Here is a 27,913-nt window from a genome sequence, read left to right on the forward strand (position 1 = left end):
ATATTACAGTCAGAGAGGTAGAGTTTGGCTCCAAATCTTAGAGATGAACTACAAGATAATTTTAGTAGTGCTGGGGGGAAAAAGTGCTTACTGTAAAGATTTGGAAATACAGATAACATTAAGAAAAAACAAAGATATCAGAAAACTTACTGCCCCAAGAACCATGATTGTTAGCATTCTGGTCAGCATCCTTCTAGACATGTCTCTAGACACATAGTTGCACATAGTACATGAACAGGGTCATAACACACGTTAGCAATAATTATGGATTTCTTTCCATGTCAATAAGCATAGATTCCATCATTTTATACTGGTTGTAGGAGAATCTGTTATTAATCTGGTACTTTATTGTTTGATACTTATGTTGGTTCTATATTTTTTTTTTTTTTTTCCGGTACGCGGGCCTCTCACTGTTGTGGCCTCTCCCGTTGCGGAGCACAGGCTCCGGACGCGCAGGCTCAGCGGCCATGGCTCACGGGCCCAACCGCTCCGCCGCATGTGGGATCCTCCCAGACCGGGGCACGAACCCGTGTCCCCTGCATCGGCAGGCGGACCCTCAACCACTGTGCCACCAGGGAAGCCCTGGTTCTATACTTTTATCAATCTTTAAAAAAATTAAGATTACTTCAATGGTTATACATGATCATATGTTTTCCCTCTTGTGTGATTATCTCTAAATTATCTTTTAGAAAAAATTTCAGAGAACATCTTTATAGAGATCTCTTTATATGTATGTCTGATTTGTACATGTAAAAACCTTACATTTGAATTTGAAAATATTAATGGCCTACACTTGCTGCCAGCTTTTGATGAGGTGAACATTCTTCTAATAAGCATTATTTATCACACTGTCACTAGATTCTTTGAGAGAGCTTTGATTTTTAATCAGTTTTACAGATACCGAAACAGAGGCACAAAAAGATCATTTGCTCAGTGTCACACAGTAAATGTCAGAGTGGGAATTTGAACCTGGGCACCTCAATTCAGAGACCTTGCTTATAACCACAGCACTTTATGTGATCCACGTTCTTCTCAAAATTTATTTTTAAAAATCAATGACATCAACATTTTTGAATGTAAATACATTTATAGCTACATACCCATGTTTCATAGCTTATTAGTTTTCCATATATGCTATTGTTTCCAGGTTTTCTCTTATAAGTATTGTAGTGGAAATACTTGCTTCTGTAGCTTTTGGCAATTTGTCTCAGTCAGTTTTTTTAAGAGATAGCCCAAATGTTATATGTATTTTACATTTGGAATCTAAACTGGCAAACTACTTACGGCAAGAAGTGTGCTGATTCCCATCTACCAAATATAGAGGTATATATTGCCTCAAGCTTACTTCAAAATTAGGTTTCATTTATTTATTTTTTATTCTTATCAATATCTTTGGCAAAAACAAATACTTTAATGGTTTAAATTTCTTTTTTTTAACATCTTTATTGGAGTATAATTGCTTTACAATGGTGTGTTAGTTTCTGCTTTATAACAAAGTGAATCAGTTATACATATACATATGTCCCCATATCTCTTCCCTCTTGCGTCTCTCCCTCCCACCCTCCGTATCCCACCCCTCTCGGTGGCCACAGAGCACCGAGCTGATCTCCCTGTGCTATGCGGCTGCTTCCCACTAGCTATCTGTTTTACGTTTGGTAGTGTATATATGTCCATGCCACTCTCTCACTTTGTCACAGCTTACTCTTCCACCTCCCCATATCCTCAAGTCCATTCTCTAGTAAGTCTGTGTCTTTATTACCGTCTTGCCCCTAGATTCTTCATGACCTTTTCTTTTTTTTTTCTTAGATTCCATATATATGTGTTAGCATACGGTATTTGTTTTTCTCTTCTGACTTCACTCTGTATGACAGACTCTAGGTCCATCCACCTCACTACAAATAATTCAATTTCGTTTCTTTTTATGGCTGAGTAATAGCATTGTATATATGTGCCACATCTTCTTTATCCATTCATCTGTTGATGGACACTTAGGTTGCTTCCATGTCCTGGCTATTGTAAATAGTGCTGCAATGAACATTTTGGTACATGACTCTTTTTGAATTATGGTTTTCTCAGGGTATATGCCCAGTAGTGGGATTGCTGGGTCCTATGGTAGTTCTATTTTTAGTTTTTTAATGAACCTCCATTCTGTTCTCCATAGTGGCTGTATCAATTTACATTCCCACCAACAGTGCAAGAGTGTTCCCTTTTCTCCACACCTGCTCCAGCATTTACTGTTTGTAGATTTTTTGATGATGGCCATTCTGACTGGTGTGAGATGATATCTCATTGTAGTTTGGATTTGCATTTCTCTAATGGTTAATGATGTTGAGCATTCTCTCATGTGTTTGTTGGCAATCTGTATATCTTCTTTGGAGAAATGTCTGTTTAGGTCTTCTGCCCATTTTTGAATGGGGTTGTATTTTTGATATTGAGCTGCATGAGCTGCTTGTAAATTTTGGAGATTAATCCTTTGTCAGTTGCTTCATTTGCACGTATTTTCTCCCATTCTGAGGGTTGTCTTTTGGTTTTGTTTATGGTTTCCTTTGCTGTGCAAAAGCTTTTAAGTTTCATTAGGTCCCATTTGTTTATTTTTGTTTTTATTTCCATTTCTCTAGGAGGTGGGTCAAAAAGGATCTTTCTGTGATTTATGTCATAGAGTGTTCTATGTTTTCCTCTAAGAGTTTGTTTTGATAGTGTCTGGCTTTACATTTAGATCTTTAATCCATTTTGAGTTTATTTTTGTGTATAGTGTTAAGGAGTGTTCTAATTCCATACTTTTACATGTACCTGTCCAGTTTTCCCAGCACCACTTATTGAAGAGACTGTCTTTTCTCCACTGTATATTCTTGCCTCCTTTATCAAAGATAAGGTGACCATATGTGCGTGGGTTTATCTCTGGGCTTTCTATCCTGTTCCATTGATCTATATTTCTGTTTTTGTGCCAGTACCATACTGTCTTGATTACGGTAGCTTTGTAGTATAGTCTGAAGTCAGGGAGCCTGATTCCTACAGCTCCATTTCTTGTTCTCAAGATTGCTTTGGCTATTCGGGGTCTTTTGTGTTTCCCTACAAATTGTGAAATTTTTTGTTCTAGTTCTGTGAAAAATGCCAGTGGTAGTTTGATAGGGATTGCATTAAATCTGTAGATTGCTTTGGGTAGTAGAGTCATTTTCACAATGTTGATTCTTCCAGTCCAAGGACATGGTATATCTCTCCACCTGTTTGTATCATCTTTAATTTCTTTCATTAGTGTCTTATAATTTTCTGCATACAGGTCCTTAGGTAGGTTTATTCCTAGATATTTTATTCTTTTTGTTGCAATGGTAAATGGGAGTGTTTCGTTAATTTCTCTTTCAGATTTTTCATCATTAGTATATAGGAATGCCAGAGATTTCTGTACATTAATTTTGTATCCTGCTACTTTACCAAATTCATTGATTAGCTCTAGTAGTTTTCTGGTAGCATCTTTAGGATTCTCTATGTATAGTATCATGTCATCTGCAAACAGTCACAGCTTTACTTCTTTTTTACCAATTTGGATTCCTTTTATTTCTTTTTCTCCTCTGACTGCTGTGGCTAAAACTTCCAAACTATGTTGAATAATAGTGGTGAGAGTGGGCAACCTTGTCTTGTTCCTGATCGTAATGGAAATAGTTTCAGTTTTTCACATTGAGGACGATGTTGGCTGTGGGTTTGTCATATTTGGCCTTTATTATGCTGAGGAAAGTTCCCTCTATGCCTACTTTCTGCAGGGTTTTCATCGTAAATGGGTGTTGAATTTTGTTGAAAGCTTTCTCTGCATTGATTGAGAAGATCATATGATTTTTCTCCTTCAGTTTGTTAATATGGTGTACCACATTGATTGATTTGCGTATATTGAAGAATCCTTGCATTCCTGGGATAAACCCCACTTGATCATGGTGTATGATCCTTTTAATGTGCTGTTGGATTCTGTTTGCTAGTATTTTGTTGAGGAATCTTGCATCTATGTTCATCAGTGATGTTGGCCTGTAGTTTTCTTTCTTTGTGACATCTTTCTCTGGTTTTGGTATCAGGGTGATGGTGGCCTCGTAGAATGAGTTTGGGAGTGTTCCTCCCTCTGCTGTATTTTCGATGAGTTTGAGAAGAATAGGTGTTAGCTCTTCTCTAAATGTTTGATAGAATTCGCCTGTGAAGCCATCTGGTCCTGGGCTTTTGTTTGTTGGAAAATTTTTAATCACAGTTTCAATTTCAGTGCTTGTGATTGGTCTGTTCATATTTTATATTTTTTCCTGGTTCAGTCTTGGCAGGTTGCGCATTTCTAAGAATTTGTCAGTTCCTTCTAGGTTGTCCATTTTATTGGCATAGAGTTGTTCGTAGTAATCTCTCATGATCCTTTGTATTTCTGCTTTGTCAGTTGTTACTTCTCCTTCTTCATTTCTGTTTCTATTGATTTGAGTCTTTCCCTTTTTTTCTTCATGAGTCTGGCTAATGGTTTATCAATATTGTTTATCTCCTCAAATAACCAGCTTTTACTTGTATTGATCTTTGCTGTCGTTCCATTCATTTCTCTTTCATTTATTTCTGATCTGATCTTTATGATTTCTTTCCTTCTGTTAACTTTGGGGTCTTATTGTTCTTCTTTCTCTAATTGCTTTAGGTGCAAGGTTAGGTTGTTTATTTGAGATGTTTCCTGTTTCTTAAGATAGGATTGTATTGCTATCAACTTCCCTCTTAGAACTGCTTTTGCTGCATCCCATAGGTTTTGGGTCATCGTGTCTCCATTGTCATTTGTTTCTAGGTATTTTTTGATTTCCTCTTTGATTTCTTCAGTGATCACTTGGTTATTAAGTATTGTAGTGTTTAACCTCCATGTTTTTGTATTTTTTACAGACCTTTTCCTGTAATTGATATCTATTCTTATAGTGTTGTGGTAGTAAAAGATACTTGATACGATTTCAATTTTCTTAAATTACCAAGGCTTGAAATGTGACCCAAGATATGATCTATCCAGGAGAATGTTCCGTGAGCACTTGAGAAGAATGTGTATTCTGTTGTTTTTGGATGGAATGTCCTATAAATATCAATTAAGTCCATGTTGTTTAATGTATCATTTAAAGCTTGTGTTTCCTTATTTATATTCATTTTGGGTGATCTGTCCATTGGTGAAAATGGGGTGTTAAAGTCCCCTACTATGATTATGTTACTGTTGATTTCCCTTTTTATGGCTGTTAGTATTAGCCTTATGTATTGAGGTGCTCCTATGTTGGATGTATAAATATTTACAATTGTTATAACTTCTTCTTAGATTGATCCCTTGATCATTATGTAGTGTCCTTCTTTGTCTCTTATAATAGTCTTTATTTTAAAATCTATTTTGTCTGATATGAGAATTGCTATGCCAGCTTTCTTTTGATTTCCATTTGCATGGGATATCTTTTTCCATCCCCTCACTTTCAGTCTGTATGTGTCCCTGGGTCTGAAGTGGGTCTCTTGTAGACAGCATATATGCAGGTCTTGTTTTTCTATCCATTCAGCGAGTCTGTGTCTTTTGGTGGGAGCATTTAATCCATTTACATTTAAGGTAATTTTCAATATGTATGTTCCTATTACCATTTTCTTAATTGTTTTGGTTTGCTATTTTAGGTCTTTTCCTTCTCTTGTGTTTCCTGGCTAGAGAAGTTCCTTTAGCATTTGTTGTAAAGCTGGTTTGGTGGTGCTGAACTCTCTCAGCTTTTGCTTGTTTGTAAAGGTTTTAATTTCTCCATCACATCTGAGTGAGATCCTTGCTGGGTAGAGTAATGTTGGTTGTAGGTTTTTCTCCTTCATCACTTTAAATATGTCCTGCCACTCCGTTCTGGCTTGCAGAGTTTCTGCTGAAAGATCAGCTGTTAACCTTATGGGGATTCCATTTTGTGTTATTTGTTGTTTTTCCCTTACTGTTTTTTTTTTTTGCGGTACGCTGGCCTCTCACTGTTGTGGCCTCTCCTGTTGCGGAGCACAGGCTCCGGACGCGCAGGCTCAGTGGCCATGGCTCATGGGCCCAGCCGCTTCGCGGCATGCGGGATCTTCCCGGACCGGGGCACGAACCCACATCCCCTGCATCGGCAGGCAGACTCTCAACCACTGCGTCACCGGGGAAGGCCCCCTTACTACTTTTAATATGTTTTCTTTGTATTTAATTTTTGATAGTTTGATTAATATGTGTCTTGGTGTGTTTATCCTTGTATTTATTCTGTATGGGACTCTCTGTGCTTCCTGGACTTGATTAACTATTTCGTTTCCCATATTAGGGAAGTTTTCAAGTATAATCTCCTCAAATATTTTCTCAGTCCCTTTCTTTTTCTCTTCTTCTTCTGGGACCCTTAAAATTCGAATGTTGGCACGTTTAATATTGTCCCAGAGGTCTCTGAGACTACCCTCAATTCTTTTCATTCTTTTTTCTTTATTGTGCTCTGCAGTAGTTATTTCCACTATTGTATCTTCAGGTCACCTATCCATTCTTCTGCCTCAGTTATTCTGCTATTGTTTCTTCTAGAGAATTTTTAATTTCATTTATTGTGTTGTTTATCATTGTTTGCTCTTTAGTGCTTCTAGGTCCTTGTTAAATGTTTCTTGTATTTTCTCTATTTCCAAGATTTCGGATCATCTTTACTATCACTATTCTGAATTCTTTTTCAGGTAGACTGTCTATTTCCTCTTCATTTATTAGGTCTGGTGGGTTTTTACCTTGCTCCTTCATCTGCTGTGTGTTCTTCTGTCTTCTCATTTTGCTTAACTTACTGTCTTTGCGGTCTCCTGTTTGCCGGCTGCAGTTTCGTAGTTCCCATTGTTTTAGATGTCTGTCCCTAGTGGCTAAGGTTGGTTCAGTGGGTTGTGTAGGCTTCCTGGTGGAGGGGTCTAGTGCCTGTGTTCTGGTGGATGAGGCTGGATCTTGTCTTTCTGGTGGGCAGGTCCATGGCTGGTGGTGTGTTTTGGGGTTTCTGTGGCCTTATTATGATTTTAGGCAGCCTCTCTGCTAATGGATGGGGCTGTGTTCCTGTCTTGCTAGTTGTTTGGCATAGGGTGTTCAGCACTGTAGCTTGCTGGTCATTGAGTGAAGCTGGGTCTTGGCATTGAGATGGAGATGTCTTGGAGATTTTCACTGTTTGATATTAGGTGGAGCTGGGAGTTCTCTTGTGGACCAGTGTCCTGAAGTTGGCTCTCCCACCTCAGAGGCACAGCACTGACTCCTGGTTGGAGCACCAAGAGCCTTTCATCCACATGGCTCAGAATGAAAGGGAGAAAAAATAGAAAGAAAGAAAGAGGATAAAATAAAATAAAGTAAAATAAAATCAAGTTATTAAAATAAAAAATAATTATTAAAGAAAAAATTTAAAAAGTAAAAAAAAAAAAAAACGGACAGAAGGTATCCTAGGACAAATCGTGAAAGCAAAGGTATACAGACCATATCACACACAGAAGCATACACATACACACTCACAAAAAGAGCAGAAGGAGAAAAAATAATATATCTTTGCTCCCAAAGTCCACCTCCTCAATTTGGGATGATTCATTGTCTATTCAGGTATTCCACAGATGCAGAGTACATCAAGTTGTTTGTGGAGGTTTAATCTGCTGCTCCTGACGCTGCTGGGAGAATTTTCCTTTCTCTTCTTTGTTCGCACAGCTCCCATGGTTCAGCTTTGGATTTTGACCCGCCTCTGTGTGTAGGTCGCCTGAGGGCGTCTGTTCTTGGCTCAGCCAGGACGGGGTTAAAGGAGCAGCTGATTCAGGTGCTCTGGCTCACTCAGGCCGGGGGAGGGAAGGGTACGGACGTGGGGCGAACCTGCGGTGGCAGAAGCTGGTGGGATGTTGCATCAGCCTGAGGCGTGCTGTGCGTTCTCCCGGGGAGGTTGTCCCTGGATCACGGGACCCTGGCAGTGGTGGGCTGCACAAACTCCTGGAAGGGGTGTGTGGATAGTGACCTGTGCTCGCACACAGGCTTCTTGGTGGCGGCAGTAGCAGCCTTAGCGTCTCATGCCTGTCTCTGGGGTCTGCGCTGATAGCCGCCGCTCACGCCCGTCTCTGGAGCTCCTTTAAGCGGTGCTCTTAATCCTCTCTCCTCGTGCACCAGGAAGCAAAGAGGGAAGAAAAAGTCTCTTGCCTCTTTGGCAGTTCCACACCTTTTCCTGGACACACTCCCGGCCAGCCGTGGTGCACTAGCCCCCTTCAGGCTGTGTTCACGCCGCCAACCCCAGTCCTCTCCCTGCGCTCCGACCGAAGATGGAGGCACAGCTCCTAGCCCCTGCCCACCCCGGCGGGTGAGCAGACAAGCCTCTCGGGCTGGTGAGTACAGGTCGGCACCGATCCTCTGTGCGGGAATCTCTCCGCTTTGCCCTCCGCACCCCTGTTGCTGCGCTGTCCCCGTGGCTCCCAAGCTTCCCCCCTCCGCCACCCGCAGTCTCCTCCTGCGAAGGGGCTTCCTAGTGTGTGGAAACTGGAAAGCTTTCCTTCTTCACAGCTCCCTCCCACTGGTGCAGGTCTCGTCCCTATTCTTTGTCTGTTTTCTCTTTTTTTCTTTTGCCCTACCCAGGTACTTGGGGAGTTTCTTGCCTTTGGGGAGGTCTGAGGTCTTCTGCCAGCGTTCAGTGGGTGTTCTGTGAGTTGTCCACGTGTAGATGTATTTCTGATGTATCTGTGGGGAGGAAGGTGATCTCCCCATCTTACTCCTCAGCCATCTTGATGCTCCTCTTCGTTTAAATTTCTTTAAAAATTAGGTAGATTGAACAACATTGAACATGTTTATAGGCCACTTGTCTCTGGAAGTATATTTTGAAAGGCACAGACTCAGCTGTGTTACAACCCGGACACCTTAAAATCTGAATAACTTATTTGATCTAACCTCTAATAGATATGATCTCATCAGTTCTGCAGAGAACACTAGAAGAATTTCAAGCATAACATTTGAAGTTAGGTGAATTGTGCTGTGAGAATTTAAGCATAACAATTTTGTATTTAATGTAACGGGCTATGGCTACAGTTAAATATTTTTATGTATTCCTTGTTTCCTCAAAAAAATCAAGGAAATACTACTAATTAGAAGTTTGTAATAGAAAAAGGTTAATGGTAAAAAATTTAAAAATCCTGTATACTTTGTTAAGCATTATGGATCACCCATTTGTTTTGCTACTACTCTGAAGATTTTAAGATTGTGTGACACTGCAGGTTTCTTATATTGTTTGTTTTATTAACAAATCCTAACATTAATAACAATTATGACAATTCTTAGAAAGGGTATTTATGAGTTCATTTAGGAGAATGTGGAAATTATTTAAAGTTGAGCACAGAGTCTTGCTCGATGGCAGACTGAAGGAGCACAGGTGATTGAGCAGGAGAGTGGGAGGTCCAGCCCCTGTGACCTGATGGTAGGGGATCTGGGAGATGGCAGGTCTAAGAGCCTTCCTGGGGAATGCCGTGTCACATTGCCACAGAGGTGAACCACTGAGATACTTACAGGGACAATTTCAAAACTTCATCCTCAGACAGATGGAAATTAATGTTTGAACAGAAATTTTGGGTAGTTCCTCAGCTCCTGAGTATATTTCTTTGAAATTGTCAAGCCTAAATAAAAAATTAGAGGTTGAGTGATGATATTTACCAATAAGTGCTTCTGTTTCACATTTCGTGGTTTAGAAAAATGTTTTTACTTTGAACTCTTATGGTACTAAGTAATTTAATAAAAATATTCTTTGTCTATGGGACTATAAATGATTGATAATCCTTTTTTTGTATTCTGTTCTTTCCCCCTAAATTCTAAAGACAAAGGAATGTCTGTCGTTTTTAAAATGAGGATGCAGCATGGCAAAATGAAAAAACACATATATGTAACACAATTTTTTTCTAGAATAAGACAGAACTGTAGATGAAACTAAACTTTGAATATTCACTAACCTTCACTGGGGATGTCTTATTTTTTCAAGTGGAAATTAAAAATATACTTTTTATGGTTTTAGATAGAGCTAGAGATTGTCATAAATAACAAGCTTTGCACAGGTTCCCGGTGTTTGCTAAGTTCTTAGTCTATGAGTGTTGCCTGGTGGAGTCCGAATCATTCTTGCTTTGTGATAATTGCTCTTCTGCCCAGTTCTGAAGGGGACTCTGGGTGTGTGTCATTATCACACTGATTCCTCTATTCTGGGGTTTGAAAGGCATTTTTGTGACATGCTGAGGATCTTGTCCTTCTTGGGGCTAGTCACAAGCAGCAGCAGTGATTTCTCAATGGAGAGAAACAATGGAGAAATTGTCAGGCCAGATCCTCAAAATCCTCTGCCTGCCATTGCCACTCTTGGAGAAGCAAATTGAAGTTTTCATTTTTGGCATATTCTGTAGGAAATCTCATTTGTTTTGTTGGTTAGCTAGACTGGAAGAAATAATAGCTGTCTCTAAATACCCAATTTGTGATTAAGGTTGGAGCACAATGATGACACTAATTTCATTTTAGTTAGTATTTGCTGGGGCTTTGTAGTTCTTTCCAAGAAAGCTGAGAAGCTCTTAATTCTAGAGAAGGGTGAGTACATTTAGGTATACATTTCAGTCCAGAGAGTTTAAAAATGATGTAATTAGTACCTGTGGGTTCAGGAGTCCTGATCTCATAAGATGCTCTGATAATTCATGAGAGTCAGAAAGATTTGGTTCCAAGAACTTTGGAAGGTTCACTGACCACATGATATATAGCTTCAGACATTAGTAAGAGGAAACCATTTCACAAGTTTGATTTAGAGGGGGAAAACCTAATCAAGGTTTTAAGGATTAAAGGCTGCCCCCTCTTGTAGCATTATAATAGTTTTTCTGCATCCTTTACTCTGCTTCCATCATGACTCAAAGCACATAAAGAATGGTACCATAAAAGAGGCGACTCCCTTGTGTTTATGTCAGTTTTTTTTTTTTTTTTTTTTTTTGTAATGACAGTCTATGGCCTAGCTGCCAAAATTTCTGGAGTAGTTTTTTTGGGGTTTTTCCTCCTAAAATTTACTGATTAGATAGAAACATGATTCAACCTTTAGATGGAGACAATTCAGGATGTGGCATTGGATCCAATATAGAAAAAGGAACTTGTGTATAGAATCTCACATTTCTACCTACATGGGGAAAGCACAGTTCACCACAATATTTACCTTTAAGTGATAGCACACAGCTTAGTTCAGTCAAGTCCTTTGTGAGCAAAATATGAGATTAATGAAATATTTGATAACCTTTCAAATATTGCTTTCATATGTTTCTCCTGGAAAATACTGGGAAGAACATAGTGAAGGGCTTGGGGTAGGAACATCCACGTAGAGATGCAGATGTCTATGTCAGACTTTGGGGCACATGGTTCCTCTCCAGCACGCGTGTCAGAGGTTGTTCAAATGCTGAATTTGAAAAGAATGTTAAGAACCTTAGATTCAGTGAAATTTATATATTTTTAAATCTATAAAACATACTAGGGTCTTTGAAGTTTTAGCCTTAGGAATTAATAGGTGATGTTTTGAGATGAAAACAAAAAAAACCATATTTCTGATGAAATCTGAAGTTAATGTAAAAACCTTAATTTAGTAATATTTAAAAATTTTATATTGTTTCATTTAAGAAGCATAGGACACATATGTCATTTTGTGGAAGATAATTCGGATTAATATTTTACCGTTATGTATTCAGTTTTTTGTAAAGTTAGTACCTTGACTCGAGAATGTTGAAAGATGACATTACAAGGTAATTCTTTTACACAAAAACATTATTGCTTTTATCATTGTTTTTAACTTCAAAATTTAAATTGCATTATGGCTTTTTTTGTTTAACTTTAAAATTTCATGAACACAATTACATTGTTATTTAATGTCATTTTCTTCAGTGACGAACGTTCTTCCATCTTAAATAGTATCTATTGTATATAACAGATAACTTACGTTTAAATTAAAAATTTAAGCAATTTAAGCTCTTTGCTTTAAATTCTTGGCTAACACTAACCTAAAAAATCATATCAACCTCTGTTATTTAGGAAAAATTAATAGCTGCTTTCTAGAACCAGGGGCTTCAGGGTTTAATTTTCTTACCTTACTTTGGGCTTTGCAGAGTCTCTCAGGGCAGTTCAATTAATTTATAACAGTGCTGCTCAACGTGTGCTGAGGAAATAATACAAAATATCCAAAATCTTTCATATTTAGAGCCTTTCACCAAAGTCATACTGAGGTAGATATGATCTTCTTTTGATTAAATCCAGAATATCAATATGATCTTAGTACTTTCATATTATAACTCATCAAATTAAAGATAAAAATGTATTTCCCTCCAGTGGACAGGAGTACAGTATTAACCAAGTATGAGGGATGAGGGGAAAGAGGTAGGGAAATAAATTCACATTGATGCTGAAATTGTAGTTAATTCAAAATAACCAATGGAATCAAACAACTCAAATGAGCTAAAAGCTGATGAAAAATAATCTGTAAATTGTTTGTGTATCAAGATATTGTCCTATTTGGGATTATTTAAATGACAATGACAGATGGATTTTAACTATTTTTTGAGGAAATTGTTGGAATGGACATATAAATTGAACATTCTGCTATCTGCATGTTTCGATATATGATTATATTCATGGTTGTAAGAATAATAGTGGGAGGTAATAATATTTTTTTTATTGTTTTGAAGTGTAGAACAAGTGTATAATTTTAAAAGATCCTCATAGTTGCATAGAAATGAAGTCTGGTAAACGAAGACTGAAGGAGATGTACGAGATCAAAATAATGACAAATAATTAGCAGTTAAGCAAAGTGGTCTTCTATATTCCTGCCTTATTCTTTTATAAATACAAATGATAGGGCAGATGCCAGACTGCTGTGGCCTGAGGATTGCAAAGCAGCTGTGGAAGTATGACATAGAGTGGGTACCGTTATTTCTATTCATTGGCTGTGAAGGAAAGGCAAGAGGAGGCCTGGTGATGGGAGGATAAATGTTGTTTTGTTTCCATTCTTTAATATGGGAGAGATTAAGCATATTTATGTTCTGTGAGGATTAACCTTGATTTTTATTTTTACAGAAGAGATTAGACCATTTTGAGAGATTTCTGCATATTTGGTACAGAAGTTATCAGAGTTAAACTTGTAAAAGAGTAAAAGAACAAAAAGATAAGAAAAAAGAAAGAAAGTCGGGTTTTAGGGAAAATTAATTTTAAAAGAATGTTGAAGGATAGTAGAAAAATAGTGTAGTATTGGTAAAAGTTACAGTTTATGTTGGAAATACAAACATTTTGGTTTGTTTCTTATAATGTAAATAATTAGTCTTTGCAATCCTGAGATGGTGGTATAAATATTGTTAAAATATTCTGTTTTATACTTACTGTTTTATACTTATCATTTCTTTTACGTGTGGGTAAACCTCAGGAGCAGTTTTACTTTTTGCCTGAAGCTTGGTTTGACCTAAGACTTTTCTCTTTCTCAAAACTCACCTCCTTCATCTTTTGCCGCTATTGTTCTACAGCCAGATCTCACTTGAAATTCACCAATGCCCTCCTAACTATCATTGGGAATGACCTTTTGTCTATGCTTCTCCTAATTGACAGCTCTGTTGTAAGTGACAGTTTTGGACAGTTCACCATTCTTGAGCATCTCTTTGTGTAACTTTTAAAGCACTGCATTTTCTTTGTTTTCCTTCTACCTCTGAGTCTCTTTTCTTGGCCTCTCTGTATTCATAATCTTATGGACACCAATTCTCTATCAAGAATTCACATTCCTTGCGGTTCTATCATTATCCTCTTAATTTCTCCCTCTACATGCTCTGTTTTAGAGATTTTGTCTATTCTATTGCTGTCAGCCATCGACTACCATTTAAAAGCTCTAAATTTTATGTGCAGCAACAACTTTTCAGTTGTTGGACAGCTCAACATCAGCATCTAAATCTAAAATTTTACCTACTCTCCCAAATGTTCATATTCTCCCCTTCCCTATCTGAGTTTTTGATATTAAAATATGTAATATAATGAGCCTAAGGCAAAAGACATTAGGCAAAAGAGTTGTCAACAAGAAGAGGGATAATTATAGACTATACCTGTATACACAATACTTAATTTAAAAGTCACATTGGGAGATTATTGTGAAAAGGCGGGGAGGAGACAACTCATGTAGTATTTTAAACTAGTAACTCAGGTAGGAAAGAGAGAAAATAAGAAGAATGGAAGACACCATGCTTTAGAAGTACTATTCACATGTGCTACATTGGAATTGTGAAATAAGCAGAAGAGACCAATTATTGGCAATGTTAATTAGATAAATGTAAGATGTCATAGAAAACTGATAAATGTTTTATCAAATCAAGTAATTACTTAGACCAGTAGAAAAATAGAAGGAAATTTGATTATTGTTTTGTTTGCTTTACAAGCAAAACTGATCCTGCTAAGAGAATGGTGTAAGCAGTAGTGTTAGTTCTGTTATCTCTGGCCACCTGAGAGTAGAAAGGTGTGAGACATTCTATCTATCTGTCTCTGAGTCTCTGTCTCTGAACAGAATCTAGAGTGTGTGAGAGATGATGGTTCAGGGTGGCTCACTGATGTCTCCACTGGAGCTTCTAACAGAGGTTCCGTGAGCTCCCTCTCTCCACACTAGCTATCCCAGGGGATCTGTGACCTGCGCCAAGAACATAAGTTACCTTGACGTAGTGTAGCATAGTGGTGAGATTTTACTGGCAACTTGAATTCCCAAAGAATAGTTGGACCAGGGATTTGAAGGATTTACCAAAGTACAATACTCTTGCTTGGGGTTCTTAGAAGAGAGAAAACTCCTAATACCAAACTTATTACTGGCTAATAACAGCATGTCCTTCAGAAAACATGGAAAAAGCTTCTCCTTCAAAAACACTTCCCATCTAAGTCCTCACTCTAACAAAGCCCTCCGTGATTTGGGCTCAGAGCCCCTCATCTTAAGTCTCTCCCAACTGTGAATAATGGGGAGTCCATAGTGATCAAGAGAGTATTTTCTATTTAAAAATGTATCTTTCACCTATTTAACCAAAATATAAACTTCACTGTCATCTTAACTCCTGCCCCCTCGCTCCCTCATCAGTCAATCCTCAAGTCCTGTCTAACAAGGACTCTCAAGTAGGTTTCTCCCATCATTTCCATTCACAGGGCTATACAGTCTCTTATGTCTGGAGACATCATGACATCATGGCAAATTGAGAGAGTGGCACTGGTGTCAAGGTTTGGAGTATATTATAAGCTATGTAGACCACATGTTCATGTAGTTATTTCCTAAACACTGCAGGCAGTCTCTTATAGACATGCCTTTGAACACACTATTTCCTTTCTCTGGAATTCGTTTCACCACATGCATTTTTCCAAACCTAAGTTAAATGTCACTGGCTTCATGAAACCTGTTGGAATCCACCAGGCAGATTTAGTCAGCTTCTGCTTTGTCCTGTTATGGTCTTTTCACTTCCTTCTGTTAGAATATCTATTCTGCTCAACTGTAATTGTTTTATTATTTTTGTATTTTATATATAATATATATAAATTGGACAGACCCAATAGGCTATAAACCCATAGAGGGCACAGCTCATAGCATTAATCTTCATATCCTCAGCTCATAGCCTCGTGCCTGATCTATAGCAGTTGCTCAATAAATATATGTTTGAAAATCTGTATATGATATAAAAGGCTTAAAAGTGCTCTTGCTGTTGCCATTGGAGAATAAGAAAGAATTTGTGTTCTTTCTCCAACAGAATACAGTGAGAATTTGGTTTGACTTTGGATATACTCTAACAAGATAAAAGAATGTCTCTCTTTTGCCCTTTTAGGCTGACCTCTTGAACCCAAAGCCAGTTTATTCAAATTAAGGGAGTTGATATGATTAATGTTAGAAAGATTTTATATAATGGGATTTGGCTTACTGCAAGCAAATTTGGATGAATATTAGTCTCTTGTAATATTTTAACATTTTAATTCATTGCTGACTCTACAGGGCAATGGGGATCATAACCCTTAGTCCAATTTCAGGATGATGAATTGAGGTTTTCTCTAACAAGGCAGAGGATAAAACATGTTTTGTTTCAGATATAGTACTGAAAATTGCATATATATTTAAAGTAGGCAAAATTCAGTGCCATAATGGTTAATATTTTTGCTAAAATAGGTTAAAGTCCTTATAGTGATATATGTTTAAAATTATAAATTAATTATTAAATACCTACTTTGTGCTATGAATTATGTGATGTGGAATAGATGCTGAAAATTATGTTCATCCTTGTAATAAGGTGCTTCCTATCAAGTTAGAATGTTAAGAAAAAGGAGAATCTCTGGGCAATACAGATTTTCTGGAAAAAAGAGAAGAGAATCATTGCTCAGTAATCCAAGAAGGTTTCAGCAACATTGGTCCAAAGATCAGGGTGGGAATTCTAGATGGGGAAACATCATGATCAAAGACACTTGAATTCTCAGTGCTCTTTATCTTCCCACTGATGTTGGGCTGCTGTTACAGAGGAGTGGGATTTTGGGTTGGATAATCAGTATGAGGACCATTTACAGGGCACCTAAATGCCATGTGGGGTGATTTGGACTCTGTGAAATGTCATAGGGAGACATTATAGATTCTTAGGCAGGAATACAGCATGATGAAAAAAGAAGTTACAATATATTATTTGGGAAATTGTAAGATTTCATGGATTTGATAGGGACTGGAGACAGGATGGTGAATTGGGACAATGTTACACTGGTTACGTTTGGAACAATTATAGTGTTTATATTGCTGATCTAGTTATGGTGCTTTAACTTCATGAACTGTTTCTCAATCTTTTTTATTCCCCTAGTGTAGTCTAGGTCTAGTTTAGGAGTTATTTAACCCTACTTTAACTGTGCCAGGCATAGTTTTAATAGCATGAGGTAGTAAAAGGAGCCTAGGAACAGTGGTCCTGGTCTCATTTAGGCCACAACTAGCTGCAAGCCTGTAGCCAGGTCATCTGATGTCATTGGGCTTTCCTTCCCTAATTTGGAAATAAGAGAATTCACTTGGATGAATTTTAAGACCTTTTCAGTTGGACTTTCTGCAGACCAAAAGAGTTAAAGGAAGCTTCCAAAATTTTCATCTTATCATTGAGATTCTAAAGTACTGATCACATATTTTAATGCATACTAGGAAAAATACATCTTTAACATTTATAATTTGGTAGAATATTCCACCCTGCTATAAGATAGGTGGTAGGTTCATAATGACTACAGTATATAGGCAATTACCTTTTCCAAGAATGTGTTAAAATACAGAAGAAAACAGCAGAAAATTTACCCTTGTAGATGAACACAGTGTGCTTACTGTATAATTTAAATGTTTTAAATGAAGTTACTTATTTGCATAATAAGTATGTCTTAAAAATAACAATACTATTCATTGATTTGAAATTAAAACAAAAATAAGTGTAAATCTGGAAAAGATGTCATGTTACTATATAATTAGATGTATTAATAAACATGTAGGCTATCACTTGTTAGGCTAAATTTGGCAAAGAAATATATTTCAAGGTAATGAATCTCTATTTTTTTACTTAACAATTTTTTATTTATATTTTGCAAGTGTTTATTGATTGTCATTAGTTTGTTCACCTCCATAATACATATACAGTTGTATGACAGATGTTTTAAAATAAGTAGCTTTCTAGTATTACTTGTCTAAATTGAAGTTTAAATTTGATCACTATAGGAAATGATTTGTAGGAAACCTTGTGTGAAATATATCAGAATACCCAGATAAACACTACAGATGATTTCTAATGTCTTAAAACTAGGCAAATTATTACAGTGTCTAGACAGAGTCTGAAGACATGGTAGAAAATTTTTGATAAATTGGTTTTATAAGACCAAAAAATTATTTGGTTTGTTTAAGTTTTTAAACAAACTTAAAAAATTGGTTTATTTAATTTTTTAAACCAGTGAAAGGATGCATAGCATGATGTTTAGTTACTTGAAAAAAATTAAAAGAAAAGGACATTTTATCCCATGGTGTATTTTCTTTAATAAACAAATATTTATAAGAGCCATTAGAAAATTATTCTAATGATCTGGTCTGAGTAGCACTGTCATTGTCATCACCTGGGATGTTCTGTAAAAAGGCAGATTCCAGGGGTTTTCTGCAGACATATAGCAGTCTCTGTGTATACCTCTGACATCTATGTTTTAAACAAGTTCCTGGGGAGTTTATTATGCATACTGAATGTAAGAACTACTCTTTTAAACTTTTTGCCTCCACTCCAAATGTATTACAAACAAAAGTGCTGAATTCACAAATGGGGATGATCTCCAGTTTGAAGCTAGTCACAGTAATCTCCTTGATGACAAGAGCATATCTTATTATCTAAGTATTTCTCATTACCAAAAGAATTTTTGCGTACAGTGGGTTTCCAATGATATGTAAGTCAATGAATGCTAGTCAAGTTTTATAGGCCCCTGTGACACTGAAGTCGGAGAAAATTATATTATGGAATTTGGACAGTTTCATGAGAAGTCTATCTTGAATCAGAATTTTATACTTAGACATCAGTGATTTATGGCCTTCATCAGTGGCTTAATTCAGTGATTGTTTTTTGCTCATATTAATACAGGAGTCTATAAATATTGAAAACTAAGTTGGTGTTCAATTCCAGATAACCAAATCTTCCTATTCTTTAGCTCCCTAGTTACACCACGACTTATAAAATTAATAGAAAAATGGCAATGTCTTTAATTCACATTCCTTTTTCCTTTCTGATGGTCTTTCTTTTGCACTACCTAGTTTTTGGACAACATCCCTTACTATATTAAATTTTAGATTTCAGAGAGGAAGGGAACTATCACATTTTAACAATCAAGTTTTATCATTGGTCTTGTAATGATGGTGATTTACTGAATCACCAATTTTTCCCCATTACCCTATTCCCCTTTGCCATTTTCAGACTGTGTTGGTGACTGCAAGGTAAACTTGAACTTTTCTGTCCGGCAAAATCTTTAATCCCTTGGGGATGTTCAAAGTGTTAAGACTGATGGATCTGACAGTGGTAAAGTCTAATAAGAATTGCCATAACAACCATGATGATCAGGGGAAGACAGTTTGCTTATCTTTTTATGTATCTTGTCTCTCTTCTTCCTGATTCGACAGCTCCCCCCACGGTTCGTATTGTGCATTCAGGCTTGGCCTGTAACATTGAGGAGGAGCGCTACTCGGAAAGGGTCTACACTATACGGGAAGGAGAAACCCTGGAATTGACCTGTCTGGTCACAGGACATCCACGTCCACAGGTGAGTCCCGAACCGTGATATTGTGGAAAACTCTCTTTCACTTTTCTTGGAAGTCAAAAAGTGTACATTTTAGATGATTTAGCTAAAACTGTGTTTGTGTGTGTATGTGTGTGTGTGAAATTCAAGTATGTGTGCAATGCAGGATAAGAGTAGTGACTGCTGAACATTCAAGCTTGAAGTATTCACGTGGATAAGACAAAAAAAAGAAATTTTTGTTTTGGTATTGTGAGAAATTTAAAAGACATTTCTAAGGAGGCTGTTAAAAAAGACAACTACAAAAATATCTCAGTCAGATAACAATTCATATGGCAAAGAGTTTATTTTAGAATGTGGAACATGATTTCACGATGACATAATTGCAGTGGAGGAAGCATTTGTTCGAAGAATGTGATGAATGAGGTCACATGTACTTTCCTTACTCCTAGTCATTATATCCATAGAAAACCTCGAAAAAACAAATGTTTGTAGGTGCTGTATGAATTCAGGTTCTCAAGAGTCAGCAGCTACAGCTTTCATAGCTAATTTAGTAGCAGGAACAGAAATCGAGACTTTCAAAGGTCACTAAAATTACAAACAATGAGCAAAGAAAAAGCTTGTAGGAGTGAAAAAAGGAGTTAGATATAAGATGGTATAGTTAGGCTATGTATCTATGATGTAAAAATTTAATTCAGATACAGAATATTCACGATGTTTTTATTCATTAATTGCCAATTCTTATTGTCATATATTTAACCTGACTGGTTCAAAATATGGATTGGTATTAAATACAAACACTGTGATTGAAAAGAAGTCTCATTTGGTAGACAAAATTACATATTTTAAGTATTTGTATTACAGAAAAAAAAAAATCCAGCTAACACGACTATATACGGGAAAGTAAAGAACAATGTGGAGATTATAAAGTCTCCCATCATTTCTATCTTGTCTTTTGGTCCTGTCATCCTTAACTCTTTAATCCTCAAGGATGTTTTGACTGTACAATTTTGACCCTGAGGAACAAATAAAAATAAGCATATGAACTTCACAGAACGAAGCAGTAGATTGATAAGACCATAAATAAACTGAAATGGTGAAATATGTTTTATAAAACTTATGCTGCTGATAAAATGGAAAACAGTAAAAGTAATCTAGGAAAAATTATTTTAAAATATTGAAAAATATTAAAATACATAGTGGCTAAAATTGCAAATTATGACACTTGCTAAGAACTGAAAATTTATTAAAGAATAAAATTGTCTCAATAAAATTGAGCTGCAGAAAATTTGACCCAATATAATTAGACTTAGTAGAAAAAATGATTGCAAAACTAAATATGTAAGCACAGAAGCAATAATTGTTAAAATGTGATGTAGATGAAGCTGATATGTAAAGCATTTTTATTTTCAGATTTATGCAGAAAACAGTATAGTCCAATGAAAATAATTTTACTAAAATTAAAAAATGATAACACTAACTCAAGAATATTATCCCAAAGAAAGTTTAGTGTTGTTATAATTTGATTTTCTTAATTTATATACATAGAATAAAAATTCCAGAGTAAAAAAGTTGGGATCAAAGTAGGAAGGTCCGAGTAAACCTAAAAGAGCCCACAAGAGAAGACTCATTGATGCTCCCATTATTCCCACAATGAATGTACCAAGTTCTGCAGCTTCTGAACTTCAAATTTTACTTAAAAATGCAACTTATCTTTGTTTTTAAGTCATCCCAGCTGTTCCTCTCCCTCTATCTTCATCCTTACATTCCCTTAATATTAGCCGTTTCTTATTTTCTCCATACATCTTCCCTTTCGTGATTCAGCAATCTGGATGCAATCTTTGAGCTCTGGCCAATCCAAAAGTAGTTCTGAAAAACAGGAGTAGGTTATTGTCTTACTTATTTTTCCTGAGAAATTCCATTTTTGGAAACGTTTCAGTGTGTTATGAGCCTATGAAAAATTTATTATTTCAGTATTATTATTTCTTCATTCCTAGAAGTAATTCAGGTGTTTGCAGGTGAATCAGTTTCAGTTTATATTGCATATTTGGAAAATTAACTGGGCCTCTTCTTTGTCAACAAACTGTATAAGGAAGGCTGACAGAACAGCTGGGCCTTTGTATCCTGTCCAAATACTAAAGGGCATGCTGTTGGCATCTGGTCCTGAGGATAATTTTTCTTGGCTGATACCATGAAGCTGGAATGACTTTCTTGCTCCTATGTCTAATCTAAATATGATAATGCAGTGAAAGAGAGAAGTTCCTCATTCACTCTTCAGAAGATTTCTTAATCTGTTGCCTATTCCTGTGGCGAGTCATAAAAATTTCCATTTCTACAAGTGTTCTAAGGCAGCATTTTTTTCTAGATTCTTTAAAATTTTCTTTAAAATAAAATAAGTGAAGAAGGTCAGTACATAGCAGTGGTTAAGAGCATGGTACTGGGACTGCCTGGATATAATCCAGGATCCATCATGACTACTAGTGTGACCTTGGGAAAGTTCCTTAACCTCTCTGTTCTCTGTGCCTCAGTTTTCTTATCTATATAATAGCGATGATGCTAACCATCTTATCTATATCATAGACTCCTTTCAAAAGTTAAATGTATGTGTAAATATATATGTACATATATTTTGTATATACACATATATACATATATATATGGTACATAGTAAGCATTATATTGGTACATAATAAAATATATATTGGCTTTATATTATTTTTAAGTAATTTATATTTAGACTCCAACGTCGAACATATTTGAAATAAGTAAATTTTAAAAAAGGTTCTTAGCATTTCTATAGTCTAAATTAAATGCATTTCAATAAATTTCAATATTTTTGTGTTGTAATGCACTGCAGAGCTTTTGCATCTCTGTTAATTAGCTTTTTTTAGCTTGCAAGGACTAGAACTGTGTTCAGACTACCTCATTTAAGGAGGGCTTATTATAAAAGTATGTGGGAAGGTAAGAAAGAAAGACAAGGGTTTGTCAGTAAATCTACCAACCTAATATTACTTCTGGATATCCATAATTTCAGGATTTTGCTACCTACTCTCTTAATTTTCCTTCTTTTCTTTTCTCCTTTCTTCCTTCTTTCATTCCTTCTCTCCCTTCTTCCCTCCTTCCTCTGTTCTTTCTCCCTCAATATTACCACACCAATAACAAATGAATTATGAATATAGTCCTCTTGTAAATGATTTAAACAATAGGATATTTGACATACTGGACCTGTTTTCTGCATCATGTGAGAGACTCTCCAACTGAAACAACTAATATTTTTTCAATGTATCTTTGGATAGAATATGGGAAAGGGTTTAGGAGAAGTATGCAAAAATTTATTAATCACAAATTTTATATCAGTGAGTAACTTCACAGTCCCCCCCCACCCCGCCACACACACACAGTCTCATCCCCTGGTGACATACATCTTTATTAAGGTCATGGTTACAAGAGGAAATATACTCACCATAGCTGTTTAGGAGAAAGCTCTTATAGCCTTTCTGATCATTGATGTCACACCTTCAAATAGTTTTGTTACCATTACTTTTAATATAGAATATGGAAAGCCTCTTTTGGTTCAACGCTTTACTCCAAAACTACTGATACATTTTATTCCCAGTATATCAGCATTAACCAAAGGTTTTTTTTTAATTTAATGAAAATCCTCATGAATATAAAGGGTCATTTTTGTTCCTCAGGAGATCTGAATCCATTTGCAGTTATTTCAGAGTTTATCATTTGTTTAATTCCATGGACAGTCCTGATGTTAGAAGAAACATTTATCATACAGTTCCAGATACTTGCAAAAACGTTAGTCCGTGTACTTAATGAGATAATACATGTTGATCATTTAGTGGAGTACCTAGCAAAAAGTAAATACTTAGTCAATCATCACCATATTTGTGATTCCATTATTGATACAACATAATAATTCTATAAAGTTAATAATTCTCAGCTATTACTGTCATCACTACACAATTGCAGGTAACCCAGTAGAGTAGGTGGAGTATTTCTTACTCTCCCCTTGAAGTTGGTTTTGATCATATGCCTGGCTTTAACTAATGTATTTTGAGCTAGCTGTAATCTGGACCAGATGTATTGTCTGCACTGGAACAAATTGATACACCTCTGATACTAGCTGGTGTATAGCTAGTCATCTGATAAATGAATGCTTTTCAGTTCTCAAGAAGAAGCTGTGCTCTGCCCTGGGTCAGGATGAACTCTGTCACTCTCTGTAACATTATAGTGCACAAGGAATTTGATTATCTTCATAATCTACATAACATTATACTAGTCCATTATGTTCATTATATCATTTCATTTTGACCTTTTGAACAGGATGTAGCAAGTACTTTGGATGCCATATAAGACAGACACATGCCAGAGGATGAGAAATACAGTACCAGAATATTAGTAGTCTGTCAAATTGGAGAAGATTTTTGGAGTCTGATGGTCTGGGGCATGCTAGGACATTCCATCTAAGGTTATAAAAAAGTTGTTGCTCCTCACAAGCCCACCACTAAGAAGGAGGTCCAGCATATGGTAAACTTTTTTGAACTTTAGGAGCTGCATATTACTACATTTGGAAATACTACAAGTCACTTTATCAGGCAACTTTAAAGGCTATGATTTTCAAGTAGGACTCAGAGGAAGAGAGGGCTCTACAGCAAGTCCAGGTTTTAGTGCAAACTGCCTTGCTACTCAGGCAAGGTGTTGGACACAGATGCTGTGTGGATCTTTTATTAGGTCCTAAGAATAGAGTCACAGCACAAAACTTTAGATTCTAGAACAAAACTAAACTTTCTACAGCAGAGTATTAATTGCTGTTTGAAAAGCAGCTCTTTGGTCAATAGGGAGTAGGATCCAGTCGATACATGCCCCCTTGGTCAGGCAATTCTGTAACATATTCTACATGGCTCCTTAGAGGGTCCCAGTAGAATGGAGCCCCAGTCACTCTCAGCAGTGACTAGCATAATAACACTTTGTTGTATCGGTTTTTCTCCTTCTCTATGTCACTTTACACAGCCCCCTACTTGGCTTCCCTGGGATTAATTCTGAAAATAAACTATCTACTTGTAATCTCTTGTCTCACATTTTCGTTCCTGAGGCAACTCCAGCATATGACAGTACATATCTCCTGGACTCAAACCTAATGAGGAGTGTGTTTATACACCTAATCAATCCTAGTTTCTGCTCCCTTTCTGCTGACCTTATGTTGCTTAATTCTGATTCAGAATTATTGTACTTCTACTTTTCCTGAAGACTTGTAAAGGTAAACCACAAGAAACTAGCCAAGGTAGGATGTTTAATTAAATTTAATTAAATTAGCATGCGTGTGGAGTGTATTGTCCTCATTTATTCTCCTCATCTCTTGAAAAATATGTCTTCTACTCGAATTAAATCTAAGCATTGAAAGTTTGCAAGTTCATTTGCAAGGAATGTCATGTGATGGAGATTTACAATATAAATACAGACTGAGGATTTGTTTGGTTTTGACAGCTTTGCCTCTCATGGTCAAAATTGGATCTTCAGAGTGATCAGAAAATGGATATCAAAACAGAGTCAAAATAATTGAATATACAGATCACATGAAAGTTAGAAATTAGATGTCTCCTTTTGAAATCTACATATTTCAATGAAAAATATATAAGAGTGATGAGACCATAACCATTATTTTATTACAGCAGTTGACATGAAATAAGCTTTTTAAAATTATCAGGGCATTTCCAGAAGATAGAAGGAAATCAATATTGCCTATCAATATATAATTGAGAATCTATTAGTTGTATTGTACATAGTTAAAATGGATCATTTTATGGTAAATAGTTGCAATTCTTTTAATGTAGAAGTTCTGAATAACTACATAGACATTGATGATTTGGTTTTGTATTTTTATTATTAGAAGAATACTCCCATTGACATATTTTCAGATATGTATTATTTGACATATGAGGAGATTTTTAAGTGGTAGATATCCTACAATATAGTTTTTTTCCCTTAGGTTTTTTTTTTTTTTTCTTTTCAGTACACGGGCCTCTCCCGTTGCGGAGCACAGGCTCCAGACATGCAGGCTCAGCGGCCATGGCTCACGGGCCCAGCTGCTCTGCAGCATGTGGGATCTTCCCGGACCGGGGCATGAACCGGTGTCCCCTGCCTCGGCAGGCGGACTCTCAACCACTGCGCCAGGGAAGCCCTAAGCGATCTTTTGCATTGCATTTATAATCAGAACAATTTACCATTTTGAATAACTCTTCACAGTGCCATCAAGAAGATGGACTGTAAGCAATCATTTTGGAAAGAGTTTTCTAAAATAACGCAAAAGCATTACGTGTGTTATATAAAATACATGGAAACACATTTCATGAGATATATAAATTCTACATCAGGTAATGTCTCATATTAGCCTAAAGAGTTCCCTAATTCCAAAATCGTACAAGTGCCTGAATTGCATAGTTGTACGTTGTATTAGTTTTCTAGGGCTGCTGTAATAAAGTGCTATAGACTAGGTGGCTTAAACAACAGAAATTATTCTCTCACAGTTTGGAAGTCTAGAATTCTGAAATCATGGTGTTAGTAGGGCCATAATACTCCCTCTGAGATTCTGCGTAGAATCCTTCCTTGCCTTTTCCCAGCTTTTGGTGGTAGCCATCAGTCCCTGGTTTTCCTTGGCTTTCAGCCACATCATTCCAATCTGTGCCTCTTTCGTCACGTGTGTGTGTGTGTGTGTGTGTGTGTGTGTGTGTGTGTGTGTGTGTCTTTTGAATGGCATTTTCTTCTTCCTGTAAGGACACCAGTCATATTGGGTTATAGGCCTGCATACTCCAGTATGACCTCATTTTAGCTAATTACAGCTGCAACAGCCCCATTTACAAATAAGGTCACATTCTGAGGTACTGGGAATTAGGACTTTAACATACCTTTGGGGGCACACAGTTCAACTCATAACATATATTATTTGTTCTTTTAAATTAGATAGTTTATACCTTTGCTGGGCATATTCTGGGGCTGCTTTTAAAGAGCACATTAGACATGTAATGACTGCTGTGCATCATTAATCTTGAAGGAATTTACAGTGCTTTGCCTACTGATTTACTATATTTGTTGTCTCTTCCACTTGTCTGCACTCCTTTCCCTTGGCCAGCTGAGTCAGTGGCTTATTTATCACCTCTTTCATAAAGTCTTGCTTGGTCAAAGAGGCTTGCTTAAATGTCCCTTCTATGTGATCCCAGAATATCAGGCCATTTCTTACCATAATACATCATAGGGTCCTGCTTTGGGGAGTGAGTGAGAATTTAGACTCTGCAGACAAACTACATAGTTTCACATTTCACCTTCTCTACTTTTTCAGCCTTGTGAATGTGGGTAATATATTTAACCTTCCTTTCAGTTGTTTTCCTCATGTACAAAATGACAATAGTAGTAGTAAATATAGGTTCTTCAAGGATCAAATAAAATCATACAAGGGAGGACAAAAATCTTGAATAACGATGATAAGGATGATAGAAATAATAAAATAGAATAATCGTATTGTTTTTCCATTTCCTGTCTCTCTCACTGAGCTGTAAACTAGAAAGCAAAGGACTGGGTCTTGCATTCCCATTTTCTATCACAGAGTGAACATATGTCATGATTTGCCTGGGACAGTCCTGGTTTATAGCTATTGTTCTGGTACACTTGTTGATGTCGTTGTCTCTCAGTCCCCACAAGTATCCTGCTTTGGAGAATAAACTATATGAGACCATAAACATAAAAGCTTTCACATAGAGGATCTCATTTATTAAAGGAGTAAATGTGGCAGGCATTATCACTTGGGGTTAACTGTTGAATATTTTAATTAATTCTGTTCCTTTTTAAAAGTACTAAATTGTGTTTGCCTGTGCCTATGTCATTTACCTCTTAGAATTAAGCATTTAAGGAAACCTTAGATTCACCTGTGTAGGCACTGGTGGAAGCCGCATACCTCAATGCCTGCAGGGATGCATTAACTGCTCCCTTGGTGGTCTCCAAGAGGACTTAATATGTCTTCTTATTTTATTATCCAGCAAGGATTTAAAGACACTTGGGAAATGGGGCTCAATAATATGAAGCTATTAAAGCCCTGCGGTCGGAGAAGAGTCTAACTTTAAACCTTCCATGCCACTTTTGACAATGGTACACATTTTTCATTACAGATATAACAGGGCAACCTTGGGATCTCAGTGACGGAAACATATTCTTAAGTATCAGACAAAAACCTGGTAATTCATTGCTTGGAATTTGTTGCTTAAAACCAAACTACAAAGTCCTAACCCTATGTCTATCTAAATAATTTAGAAATGATGGAAGCCTGGCTTTCATCAGAAAAGGGAAAAAATTGACATCAACAGAAAGTAGAACAGAGTTTGAAAAAGTGTATGCTAAGACATGTTTGACTTCATATTGTCAACTGGCCCCAGCTAATTTTGCTGGAAGCCTTTGAGGGAGTATAGCCTTAACATTGTTCATATGGTGCAAAACAGAAAGCCCGTTCCTTCATAAGCACAGGGAATTTGGATGCATGATATAGGATGGATGATCTATAGGTACTTTTTCTCACATATGTTTGGAGCCCCTGCTTGCAGACCAGTGCACTCCCTTGGCCAATATTTTAGTTAACAAAACTTGTAAATGCTCCAATATTGTGATGACATCTGTAACATTATGTTTATCAGT

The 27,913-nt window shown here is 36.6% G+C and overlaps 1 long non-coding RNA gene across 3 annotated transcripts in view; it reads left to right on the plus strand.

Annotated features, from left to right (window-relative positions):
- Positions 1 to 27,913, plus strand: part of LOC307181311 — a 142,923-nt gene that overhangs the window by 4,721 nt on the left and 110,289 nt on the right. For all 3 annotated transcript variants that reach the window (XR_013826409.1, XR_013826410.1, XR_013826411.1), the window contains exon 2: positions 19,113 to 19,252. This is a non-coding gene — a long non-coding RNA (uncharacterized lncRNA). The remainder of the gene's footprint in view (positions 1 to 19,112; positions 19,253 to 27,913) is intronic.

Source organism: Stenella coeruleoalba (assembly GCF_951394435.1).
Source record: "Stenella coeruleoalba genome assembly, chromosome: 2".
Taxonomy (NCBI): Eukaryota; Metazoa; Chordata; class Mammalia; order Artiodactyla; family Delphinidae; genus Stenella; species Stenella coeruleoalba.